The 13,539-nt window shown below is 44.8% G+C and overlaps 1 protein-coding gene across 3 annotated transcripts in view; it reads right to left on the bottom strand.

The window, feature by feature from the left end:
- Positions 1–7,069, bottom strand: part of Foxn2 (forkhead box N2) — a 51,973-nt gene extending 44,904 nt beyond the window's left edge. Inside the window, exon 1 of one of the 3 annotated variants that reach the window (XM_052746522.1) lies at positions 6,877–7,069. The gene's annotated coding sequence lies outside the window, so the exon portion shown is untranslated. Of the gene's footprint in view, positions 1–5,479; positions 5,574–6,603; positions 6,738–6,876 lie in introns of those variants that run through there. The other 2 variants (XM_052746523.1, XM_052746524.1) reach the window with 2 other exon arrangements.
- Positions 7,070–13,539: the final 6,470 nt, after the last annotated feature.

Raw genomic sequence — 13,539 nt, 5'->3', positions numbered from 1 at the left:
TCAAAGCTGGGTGTGATGCTACCTACTTATCTGTGATCCTAACATTCAGAAAACTGAAGCAGGAGAATCAAGTTTGAGTCCAGGGCTAAACAGTAAATTTGAGGCCAGTTTGGATATACAGCTAGATCATGTCTTAAAAAAAAAAAAAAGAGGGCCAGCAAGATGGCTCACCAAGTGAAAGCACCTGCCACATCCTGGTACCCGCATTTGATTCTTGAAAACCAACTCTCACGAGCCCTCCTCCGACCTCTATCTGCGCATGTGTCCCTGTTCTTTTCCCAATGTGGTTTCCTAGACACATATTTTCACACATCGATTTAGGAGCACTTCTCAAACAAACCAGACGGGCTTCTGGGGGCCAAAAGAACCAAATGCATAGTATCAGGTAGTAACTTTCAGGAAGCCAAGAAGTGCTGGAGAGATGGTTCAGTGCTTAAAAGTGTCTGCTACTCTTGCAGAGGAGCAGGGTTCAATTCTCAGCAACCACATTGGGCAGCTCACGACTACTTGTAACTCCAGGTCCAGGTGATCTGACAACCTCTTCCGGTCTCCTCAGGCACTTGTACACATACACACTAAAAATTCTGAAAAGGCAAGAAAATTCTTAACTTCTTTAACACCTGAAAACTCCAATCTGGCATGGTAGCACACACCTGTAATCCCAGCACTCAGCATATAGAGGAAGGAGGATCAGGAGCTCCAGGCCAGCCTTAGCTACACAAAAGGATCTCTAGGTGTTGCAGGCCAGCCTGATCTACATAGCAAGTTCCAAGGCCAGCCAGAGCTATGTAGTGAGACCTTGTCTCAAAACCACCACAAAAGATGCAAGAGGTCACTCCAATTTCAAAGGCAGCCAGGACTGCATAGTGAGAGCCTTTTCAAAACACACACACACACACACACACACACACACACACACACACACACACACACACGCAGAGCTTTGAAGACAGGTGACAACAGTTAAACTCTGCTGGTAACTGATCAGGAGTGTTAACTACTTGGGAAGAACGAAAACCTGTGTTGATAACAAAAGGAAAGCTATTTTTATGGCACACATACTAAGTTATAGGACAGTAGCTTACAAACAGCCACGTTAAGAGCTTTATTTAGACTTTTAGGGCTTTGGTAAATTTTATTTATAAATGCTAATGAAATCGGAACACATAGTAAGAGAGTAAATCCTACTTTATGATTAAATCAGGCATACACCTGGGGTATAACAATGTCTTTCTTGAACCTAACTCAGTAGATGCTCAAAAACATCAGTGCAGGTTTAAATTTTTTTTAATGTGAAAGAAAATTAGGTTGAAGGAAATAAAAAAAAAAATTGATCAGAATTGGGTCAAGGCCTGTGAGCATGGGCTGTACTGAATACTTTGCTTCCAAAGCAGATCTGGTATGGAGAGGTGGATAAGATATATATATTATAAAATCTGGCAAGCAAAGCTCATAATCAATGATGAAGGTTATCCGTTCTACGGTATGTCAGCAAGTACCCTTAATATACTCTAAAGGCACTTTACCTTTGATCTTCCTCCCTAAACCCACAAGCCAGAGCTCATGATGAGAAAGACATCAGGTAAGTCTCAACTGAGGAACAGTCTATAAAATTTCTGATTAGGTCTTGAAGTTCTCATGCCATCAAAGTCCAGAAAACTGTAGGTATGGGATTAAAAAGGTACGTTAGAGAAGTCTGAATGGCATGTTTAATAGTAATATAGGAATCCTGTTTCCTTAATTGTGACAATGTACCACAAAAGGCCCTATCAGAGATACTGGGTAAGGTTTTTTGCATGTTTTTTGCACAAGCAAAACTATTCTAAAACAAAGTCTGCTTAAATAAAAACTAAATGAGGATAAATGTTCTTTTGGTCTTTGTTTGGTGGCAAGACAGTGACAGTATTCTACTGTAGTGGAACTAAAAGTATCCGTAAAGTAATACCATAGGCATGATACAAGTCTTGATACAATATTCATTACAGACCTCCATGTCACCAAAGCAAAGCCCATTACATTCTAGTTTCCCAAGCAACATTCTTAGTCCTCAACACTCAACTACTACCTCTCATGACAATTCATACCACTAGCTGCCACCCCTGTATTAATTACTCTGAACCTCTATGGGCCGTTCCTCCAAGTCATGTTCACTCTGACATCTCCCACTCCTCTACATTCAGCAGACTAATCCACCAGCTTTCTGTCATTAAACATCCTTCCTAACTTCATTGTTATTACTTTTTCCTTCAAATACGCTCTTTCAGTTCCTCCCATTTCCTCTGAGCGCTGCACACACTGCAGTCAAATGAGCCTTCCTCAGAAAAGGATTTCATCATCCTCCAAGTCATCCTGGAGGAAATGAGACCGTATTTAAATTCAGAAGTGGTTCCTTTTCCACCTTTACTTATAAAGACAGATCTATTCATCTTCACACCTCACACACTTCTTTATTCAGACCAGGCAGAGTATACATATTTAAAACAAGACCCTAATAAGTGGTCAAAGCGTATAATCTAATTAGGGTTATAGAATCTAAAAGACAATAAACCATGAAGGAAGGAATTCCTTTTGTTCAGTACTATTCACTGCTCCTGTAATACAGGTTGGCACATTGTTAAGTACTCAGTATTTATTGATTTTAGAAAAGGGGCAGTAGAGAATGCTATAGCCTAAAGAATTATATGCTCTCACAGAAGGAAAACAAATTACAGTTGAAAGTAAAGGTAGGTCTAAAAGTCTAGGAGGCCAAGTGCTGTAGGATGTCTTTCTGTACGCCGTGAATATATATTGCTCCCATTGGCTAATAAATAAAGCTGCACTGGCCTATGGCAGGGCAGGATGGAGCCAGGAGGGAAAATCCAAAAGAGACAGTGAGAGGAGAAAAGAGTTGAGACAGACTCCAAACCGCCATCCAAGGAGCAACATGGAATGAGATGCAGGTAAAGTCACAGAACAAGTGGCGATACACAGGTAATAGTTATGGGTTGAGTTAAGTAGTAAGAGCTAGTTAGCAAGAAGCCTGAGCCAATAGGCCATAGAATTGGTAATTAATATAAGCCTCTGTGTAATTCATTATTTTATAAGCGGCTGTGGACGGTGGGGCTGGGCAAACCAGAGAAACACAGGACTAGGGGTCAAGTGGGACCGGAGAAACTCACAGATACAGCCAAGGCTTACAGCAATCAGCATTTCAGCCAGGCCTAACGCTGGAATGTCCAAGTGTAGTTCCAACTAATAAATAAGTATTGTCAACCGAGATGCAAAGTAAATTGTATACCACGCTGGGGTGTACGTCATTAACAGTTTCTACAGAACAGTGGGACAAGACTGGAGCCAAAGTGTGAAAAGTTAAGAAAAAACTCACATTCGTGGTTGGGTGACATCATCTACTCTGGAGGTAGTACAGACGTTCCCTTTAGAAAGCGATCGTCTTTCTCCTCCCAGAAGCCTCTCCTACCTACCCAAGCCTTCTACAGTTCCCCTCTCCATTTATCGCCCACACCGCCTACTTCACACACAGTTTAACTCCTCTCAGTTGAAGTTTCCTCGCCTGTGTTTAACTTCTTCAACCCAAGAAAAAGATCAGATCTAGGTATCTTTTTCTTCTCCAAATAGGTAAAGCCCTGAGCTCTCATGGAAGACTGTATTTACATAAAACCCAGTTATTAAATTACACACATAATCTAAAAGCAGCAACAACAAAATGGACATTTTAAAAAAATACCATTCTTGCCATGCACGGTGGTGCACGCCTTTGCCCCAGTACTCCGAAGACAGAGGCAGGCAGAACTCTACGGGTTAGACACAGAGAAACCCTGACTCAAAAAACCAAAATCAATAAAAGACCCAGAAACCATTCTTGGGTTTAAAAAAAAAAAAAAAAAAGAGTATATGAATTTGGGTAGGTATAGATGTGGGGTTGGATCTGGGGAGTTCCATTGTATGAAATTCTTAAAGAATAAAAATTTTATTTGAAAAATAACCATTCTTTTGAATTGCTGAAACAAACAGCAAGGAAACACATACAAGCCAAGTGTGGTGGTGTGCACCTGTAATGCCAGCTCTTGGGACACAAGCAGGTGCATCAGGAATTTAAACACATACAAGCCAAGTGTGGTGGTGTGCACCTGTAAAGCCAGCTCTTGGGACACAAGCAGGTGCATCGGGAGTTTTAAACACATACAAGCCAAGTGTGGTGGTGTACACCTGTAATACTGGCTCTTGGGACACAAGCAGGTGAATTGGAAGTTTAAAGTTGTCCTTATCTACACACCAAGCTTGGAGCTAGCCTGGGCTTATTGTAAGATCCTGTCCCAAACAATCAAAACAAAACCACATGCAGCCATCCATGGTGGTGCACACTTAATCCCAGCATTCAAGATGCAGATGCAGATGGATCTCTGGAGTGGCAGGCCAGCCTGATCTACATAGCAAGTTCCAGGCCAGCCAGAGCTACATACTGAGACCTTGTCTCAAAACCACAAAAGATGCAGAGGCAGGAGGGTCACTCCAATTTCAAAGGCAGCCAGGACCATATAGTGAGAATCTTTTCAAAACAAACACACACACACACACACACACACACACACACACAGAGAGAGAGAGAGAGAGAGAGAGAGAGAGAGAGAGAGAGAGAGAGAGAGAGAGAGAAGCACTTCCAGTTTGAGTAATACTTTTAAGTTTCATTTTGCTTTTAGACCTCATCGCAAACAGCGTAAGTTCCATCTTCCAGCATGTTTTCGGTCTTCCGGCTTCGCATAGCTACCTCTTCAGTTCATTTATTTTCTTTCTCGACTAAGCACTGCTCTCAGTGCTCAGCACACACTCATTTCTCAATTCCATTTTTTCTACATTGGCCAGCCCTCCAGCACCTCTTCAATACCTTCACAATCATCACAGAATAATCAAAAATCCAGTATATGGACTTGGAATGATTTCTCTCCCCAATTCTTTACAAATCTAAGGTGTTTCCTTCCCATGGCTCAGTGATCAAGTAAAACTAAGTATAATAGAAACGTATTACAGAAACAAATCAAATTGCCAAAGCAATAAAAAAAAATGACACATTGGTATCTAGGAATGTACAGACATTCTAAAAATTTACTCTCCAAAGTTTATTTTTTAACTTTATTTCCCTTTCACCTTTATATATTCTAAAAAGTAATTTCCCACTTAAGATGAATTCTTTTCATATTAATATCCCAAATCTGGCTGTATACAAATCAGACTAGTAGTTATCCCTAAAGAGGTATTTTCATCGCTAATCTATGTAAAAAGAAAAAAAATGAGTTTCTTCATAAACTCCAAACACCAGAATGTGATCATTTTACATTTATTAGAATCTCTCGTTAATGGTTTTGAAATTCAAACGACTTGAGAGTCAGGCAAGTCTATAAAGTGATACCTAACACTGCTGAAATTTTAAGATGAATCATCAAAGCTGCAAAGGACGGCAGAAATGTTAATATGCACACCTTACCAGAAGTGCAAAGCCAAGCCACCAGACGATTAAGGTGAAAACACTTAGACACGATCGGTTCGGCTCTTTTCCACTACCCCCTTCTCTGGTGTGTCAGAGCGCACCAAGAGAAGTCTGGAGCAGAACCCAAGACTAAACCATTACAAAGCCCCTGCTACCGGAGAAGCCTCAAGCCCTCTGGCCGCCAGAGCACTCTATTGCACTCAGCCGGCCACGTGGCTGTCACAATCAGAAGACAGGAGAAAGAGCACCAACTAACCTGGAAATAATTAACCGCGCACATCGGAGTTGCGAGTAGGAAAAAAAAAAGTCTATCATTTCTCTGCACTTAGGACTCCCTCCACCCCACCCCGCACCACCCATAAGGTGAAAAGGAAGGTTTTAAAGCAGAAACGAAGTGCAAGAAGACCTCGAGAGCGAGGCTTCCCAATGAAATAGCACCCCAAGTCGCGTCGTGAGGTGCGGTGGGGACAGAGGCTTTTTTTTTTTTTTTTTTTGCTAGAGGGTAGCCGGGGGCGGAGTTTGGAGTGGAGACGGAGCACCTCGCACATGGACTACCTCCCCTTACTCCCGCCGGGTGCGGGGTGCCAGGCCGCCGCCGGCCGCTGCACTCGGGGCCAGCTCCCAAGCTCAAGGCCGTCGACCACCGCGGACCTCTCCCGGCGGAGCCGAGGACCCAAGGGCACAAGGAACCTCGTCGGCCCGGGAGGCGATGGCGAACAGGAAGTGTCCATATTGCAACGCTTGAAACAGTCCCAAGTCCCAACCCACCCGGCCGGCTAACCCTCGGGGGGCGCCAGCCCGAGGAGCGCGGGCCGGGGTCGGCCACCCCACATCCGGGCCCCGCGCCCGAAGTTCACGCGGGGCGCGCGCGCGGCTCCTCCCGGGCACTACTTCGCCGGGCCCAGCCATTCCCGCCCGGGCCGGACGGGGACTCCACGCCGCGCGCCGTCCCGCTCGGATCGGAGAGCCCGAGCGGCGGCGACGTGGCGCGGGGCTCCCCGGTTTGCTCCGCGCAACTCCCCGGCCGCGGGTTTCAGCCGAGCCGAGCGCGCGCCGGCCGTCCTCTGGGGCTTGCCCACTGGGGCTGGGGCCGCGCGACGCCCCCTCCGGGCGGTCATTACCTCGGGGAGAAAACTCCTAACTCCTCACGGGGCCGTGCTCGCCTCAGTTCCACACCCCCGAGGGGTGTGGGGGGGGGGTGGTGGTGGTGGGAGAACCCACGCTCCGCCCGAGCCCGCGCGCCGGGAACACCCCCGCGCCGGGCGCCAATTCCTTCTCCACGGGACAAAAATGTCCCGGCGCGTCACGGGACAGCCGCCTCCGCGCCCCACGCCCTTGCGCCGCCGGCCGCACGCGCTGCCTTCCGCCCGCGCCGCTCGGGCCCCGGGACTCACCGTCAGCTCAGCCGCCGCGAACCGGAGGCGGCGAGGGCCGGGCCGGGCCGGGCCAGACACAATATGGCAGAGCACCGCAGCTGCTCCCGCGGCTCCCAGCAGCCGCCTCCGGGACACCCAGCCGCGAGCAGGCAGCGGCAGCTGCGGTGGCGGCCGCCGCAGCACCACATCCCCCCTCCCGCTCCCGCTCGCTGGCTCGCTCGCTTCCTCCCCGCCTCCCCGCCCCGCTGCCATGGCAACGCGGCGCCAAGGCGCTCAGCCCCGCCCCTCCTTCCGTCCCGCCTCCCGCGGCCCGCCCAGGCCTCCCCGCCCGCCTGCTACCAGGGCGGCGGCCGCCCCCTCCGGGCTGCCCTGGAGGCGGGTGGGGGACGGTGGCGCCCGGAAGGGCGGGGCGGGCTCGGGAGGCCGGGTGGGGACGCCCAGGGCCCGAGCCCAGCGGAGCGGGCGGGAAAAGGCAAAGCCCTCGCCTGTCGTCCCCCCCCCCCCGGAAGGACCTATGGGAGGGCGGCGGAGGCGCGGCGCGGCTGCTGAGTGGACGAGCGGGCGCGGGACGAGCGAGGGTGTCCTCCCGCCACGCGTGTGCCCGGGCTGCCGCGACGGCCAGCCCAGCCCTGGGTTCCTTCCAGTCCCCTAAGGCTCTCCACCATCGGCCGGGCTTTGAAAGTGGTGGAGAGACCGTCCAGCTTTCTTGGAGATCGCGCTACCCTCCGCTGGCTGAAACGCCGCCGTGGAAACTCTTTGTAGTGCGGGCTTTGGTTTTAGGGGAAAACGTGGACTTTGGGATTAGACACAGATCTTACTAAAGTAACATTTATAATGGGACTGTCTCGCAGATTTAAAAAAAAAAAGTGACAAAAAGCAAAACAAAAAAATGTACAGAGTCCTCGCTGATTGCTTTGGATAGTCATGAGGACTTTACACGTATTGTACGTGTATTGCCTTTCCGGGTACAGTGCTGCTAGATAAAACGGGAGTGCCCAGTTAAATCTGAATTTCAGACAAAGGTTGAGTAATTTTTTATATTAAGGACATTCCCTTTGGGGTATACTTACTGCGTGTTTCGTGGTTTTTGGTGAATCTGCCAACTCTGTACTTTTAAGGACTTCCACTTACAGAAAAGGACACTAAAGCCTAGAAAAGTAGCCTATCAAACCGCCCATGATGGCGCAGTTTTATATCCCAGTACTGGGTAGGGTAAGACAGGAGGATTGCCATGGTTTCGAGGTCAGCTTGGGCTTCATATGTAGCTTCTACCTCAAAAGAGAAAGCCAAATATAGTGCCTGACTTCTGTAATCCCAGAATTTGGAAGGTGGACATAGGAGAGTCAAGTGTTTAAGGTCATCTACTTACAGAACTAAGTTTTTTGTAAAAAGAAAAAAATATTCCATCGAATGTATGCCTTCATAAGAAAAAGCAAAACTATGACTTCAGTTTACTGTTGTTATTATGAACCTGGAAATTAAATCTTTCAATTTCTATATCCACTTCTTCAAAAACTACACTACTGATACCCATTTACACAGATATTAAGTGGATGAAGAGAAAAGGTATCAGAAATGGAGACATTGCCTGACTGTTTATGCCCAGTAGAATTTCATTTGATTCCTGATGAATGAATGTTGACTAGATATTCAGTATGTCTCAGGCCTTGCATATAAAGTGACCTGAATATGAAGCATGCTACCTAGCTGTGGGGATGTCAGAGCTATAGAAGAATTATAGGCATCCTGATATAGAAGAACGAAAACGAGAGTATTTGGTCCCCTCATCCACAGATGAAAACACCAGATGATTAGAGTCATCTACCAGTTCCTTTTCCCTCCTCCCTTACAATGTCCGGGAGAGCCCCAGCTTTTTTCAGAGTAAGAAGCCACAAGGCGAATGTAAGCTGTGCTTCAGCTGGAGCAACAGTTCACTGCAAGTCTCCTTTCCCAGCCATCACTGTTGCCCCCTCCTGTGGACAAACTGAAGGAAGTTCCTGGAAGAAGATGTAGAAGAGAGAAAGCACAGGAAGGAAGGAAGGTTGAAAAGGGCTGACTTTTAAAAAGCCACAACTCCAGCTGGGCAGCTGTGGCATGTCTTTAATCCCAGCACTTGGGAGGCAGAGGCAAGCGGATCTCTGTGAGGCCAGCTTGGGCTACAAAGTGAGTTCTAGGACAGCTAGGGTTACGTAGAGAAACCCTGTCTCAACAAACAAAAACAAAAAGCCCCAACTTTAGTGCCTCGGTTGTGTTTATCTGCTCCTGACAGATATAGACTAATATGGTATTTGATGTAGAGAATGAATTTTGGTTTCTTTTCTCATTTTTATTTATTTTTTTCTATTATCAACTTGATACAGTACAAATTCTTATCCTAATAGTGAAATGTTTCATTGAGGCTTGCCCAGTGATTGAGTAAAACCAAAACTTATAAGCCACAGTCATCCTAGGATCCGCCCTGCTATGTAGCCTCCCTGGTTCTGTGGGTGTATTTGAGTTTTCTTTTTCATTCATTGTTGCGTCTATTTTAAACTCAAGTAGTTAAGCACTCTTCCTGTATCATAAAATTTGAAAGCTGGAAGATAATTCAGAGTTAAACCACCTCAGGAGCCAGCCTACCATAAAATAAGTAACCCCCCTCCCCAAAAGTATACACCTTGTCTGAGGTCAAGTAATGAATCTTCTGCATCTTCACCCATAAAACCCTCTCCGCTGGTCCTCTGCAATGACTGGTCCCACCCTGGGAAGGCTGGCACATCTATACAACCCCAGCCTGGAAAGCTCAAGGCTGTTACCATCTGTTACATTCAGCTCAAAGTCCGGTGAGTCTTGTATACAGAGAGGCTTATTTAGAGAACTTTGAACATCCACCAAGGAAAAGCTTTGATTAAAGATAATGATGATCCAGAGGGAGTAGCTTTTCCCTTGAGTTTACCAGAACAAGCAGTCTGGAAGAACAGAACCTTAACTCTTTACAAAAAGGAGCCCTGGGCATCAAGTTTTCTTGCGTAGCTTTATTCTTTTTCCAGAATGCTGCTGCTTCTTTTTTTTTTCCCTGTGGATTTTTTTAAAACATAATTTCTGTTGTAGAATATTATTTTAAGGTATGTTACATTTGTTTATGCTGTGGAACATTTGTTTAATGATGCAAAGATGTGTTGCATTCTTCTATGTTGCATTTGTTTAACTCTGTGAAGCTGTGTTACTTTGCCTGTCTAAAACATCTGATGGTGTAATAAAGAGCTGAACAGCCAATAGCAAGGCGGGAGAAAGGATAGGTGGGGCTGGCAGGCAGAGAGAAGATATAGATGGAGAAATCTGGGAGGAGAGAAGTGGCCAGAGAAGGAGGAGGCCTCCAGGGGCCAGCCACCCAGCTATACAGCCAGCCATGGAGTACAAGTGAAAGTAAGATCTATAAAAGTAAGAAAAGGAAAAGGCACAGAGGAAAAAGGTAGATGGGATAAATTAAGTTAAGAAAACCTGGCAAGAAACAAGCCAAGCTAAGGCTGGGCATTTATAATTAAGCATAAGCCTCTGTGTGTCCTTATTTGGGAACTGGGTGGCAGGCCCCCCAAAGAGCCAAAAGAACAAAGAGCAAAAACAACTGAGTACAAATTTCTTTATTGATTCTTTGGGAATTTCACATTATACATCCTAATTCCACTCACCTCCTGGTCCCCCCCATATCATCCCTACCCTCCTGCAACACCCCCCCAAAAGAAAATTTTAAAAAATCAAAACAAAACAAACAAAAACAAGCACAAACTAAAACCAAACCAAAACTAAACCTCTTCGCTTCTCCTCCTTTCCTGCATCTCTAACACTTCTTCATTCACCCTGGTGGCATTGGGAGTGGTGTGTCACATAGTATACCCTTTTGTCCAATCAGTTTTTCTAGCAAATGTTCATTGCAATGAGTCACTGGTATGGTTCAAGGCCTCTGGTTTCTGTTACACCATAATCACTGGATCCTCACTGGAATTCCCCTGGAATATCCCACAGCTGCCTGAGTAATGGAGATCCTGTGGGTATCATTCCACAGGACCAGTCCCTTCATGAGCTCCAGCAGATCTTAGATGGTGTAGATGTTAGGGTGGGCCAACCCAAGGTCCAGCTGTGGACCTGGGTGGTAGTTGAGCTGGTAAATCTGTGCCACTGGCGCTACCCACCTCAAGTGAGGGAGTGTGTAGTGGAATATTTAACTATGTGAAGATGTGTTACATTTGTTTTTGCAGTGGAATATTACTTTAACTGTGTAAAGGTGCATTACATTTGTTTCTGCCACCTTTGTTTAATTATGAAAAGATGTGTTACTGTTTCACCTTGCCTGCCTAAGGCACCTGATTGGTCTAATAAAAAGCTGAATGACCAATAGCTAGGCAAAAGAGGGATAAGCAGGGCTGGCAGGAGGAGAGAAAAATAGGAGAAATCTAGGCTTGAGAAAAACCGGAGGAAGAAGAGGGGAGAGAAGGAGTGAGAAAGACAGGGAGACACCTGGGGCCAGCCAGGCAACCACCAGCCAGCAGACACAGAGTAGGACATACAGGAAGAAAGGTAAAAAGCCCCCTGCTAGCCAGCTTTTCTTAACTTAAATTATCCCCATCTATCTTTTGCCTCTAGTCTTTTACCTTTATTTCTGTGTATCTTTTCTTTCCTTCTTATTCCATGTCTGGCTGTGTAGCTGGTTGACGGCCACTAGTGTCCTCCTATCCTTGTTCTTACCCCTCCTTGATCCCAGATTTCTCCTCCTATTTATTCTCTGCCTGGCAGCCCCACCTACCCTTTCTCCTGCCTAGCTATTGGCCATTCATCTTATTAGACCAATCAGGTGTTTTAGACAGGCACAGTAACACAGCTTCACAGAATTAAACAAGTCCAACATAAAAGAATGCTGCCAGGGCACCATGAGCTAAACCACGTGGTGGGTTCCTGAAGTCTGTCATGCTGGCCACAGTACAGAAAAGTGTCTCCTGGCAGCTGCCAGCCACCAACCACCATGCGCTACCACCATGCGCTAAGCTGAGTAGTTCCGGTAGCTAACATAAGAGTTTAAGATTTGCCTCATCCAATCAAAAAACAATACTAATGCTTAGTAAAAACAGATCCAGGTAGAAAAAAAAACCCTCTGAATGGGTTATAGTGTGTTTAAATATATATATAGGCTCAGGAGAGAGAATAGAAAGTATATACAGTCATCAATTAAAAAAATATAATTTTAAAATAATAGTCCTTAAAGAAGGAGTAAAGTAATTTTTAAAAAGCCACATAAAGATGTAAAATACACAGAGAGTCTGAATACCATGTGTTATTGTGTTTTCTTTGAATTTTTTGGCCTCTGAGGAAGGAACAATAGCTGCTAAGACATTTGATTGTAAATGCTGCTGGGCTAAACCAACCTATATATTTTTAAAATGTCTTAACTTCAAAATGGAAGTCAAAAGATATGTTACATTGGGAAAGAGGTTCTGCTTTTATTTCCATAGAAAATGAAAGACCGTGGATTCATTCAAAGTTAAATATGATCAGGTTTGATCAAGGAAGACCTCCTGAAAATCCTGGCTACAAACATAGAAAGAAACCTAAAAAAGTATAAGACTTGTGATGTATATTTTACTTTTTCAAACATAAAACAAAAAATCATCTTTGGCTGACTTGTGTACAATGCACAGTCTATATTTGTATTAATACAGATATGTATGTTACCTTTCAAAGTTTATGTATTTTTGGGGTTGGGGATTTAGCTCAGTGGTAGAGTGTTTGCCTAGCAAGCACAAGGCCCTGGATTTGGTCCTAAGCTCTGAAAAAAAAAAAAAAAAGAAACCAAAGTTTATGTATTTTCAGAACAAGGAGACCAGACACCAATAAAAACAGATGGCCCAGGTGATTCAGCATCTAGAACAGCTTCAGGGCTGCTTGCTGGCTGAAATGATCCAGCCTCACAGAATACTCCAGCCAAGACTTAACAATTATCTGATTTTTCTCAAGGTTTCCCCAAAGATGTCAGCACCCCCAGACAACAGAAAGCAGTGTAGAGAAAACAACACCCATATTCCCAAAATATTGGTTATAGATGTTTGTTATCATTTAAGGGGGTTTGGTTACAAGTTGTTATTGGTCATAGTAAAAAAAAAAGGCTAAACAAAGGAGTTAAATTCAAAGATCTCTTTCTGAAAGAAAAATAGAGGATATAATATCGAAGAAATGATAGGAGGAAAGGGTAGATTATTGAATCTACTTTAATCCGGAAAAACAACTGTTAATCTCAAAATATTTTACATTAGTATAGATTTTGGTTTACTAATACAAATTAAAATTATTTTTGCTATGCTATATGTATGTTTCTACTCATGTTTGGGATATTGTGCTTATGTAACTCATTTAAAATGTAATGTATAATAAAAAATACAGGTCATCTATAATATTCAAACTTGTAGTTTAGTCATCTATAATAATCAAACTTGTAGTCATATGAGGTATGTTTTCAAGGTTAAACAGATATATTTAGATAGATAGATGGTCTTAAAATACTTCAAAGACCTACAAATATATGTTGCTGTGATTGGTTTAATAAAGAAGCTAACTGGCCAATAGCTGGACAGGATAAAGTTAGGTGGGAGAGCCAGACTGAGAATGCTGGGAGGAAGAAGGACAGAGTCTGGAGTCACCAAGAGAAGTAGAGAG

This window comes from Peromyscus californicus, unplaced genomic scaffold, assembly GCF_007827085.1.
Source record: "Peromyscus californicus insignis strain IS unplaced genomic scaffold, ASM782708v3 Scaffold_1__1_contigs__length_55948999, whole genome shotgun sequence".
In the NCBI taxonomy this organism is placed as follows: domain Eukaryota; kingdom Metazoa; phylum Chordata; class Mammalia; order Rodentia; family Cricetidae; genus Peromyscus; species Peromyscus californicus.
The sequence above is the reverse complement of the archived record's forward strand: the minus strand, read 5'-3'. Positions and strand labels throughout refer to the sequence as shown.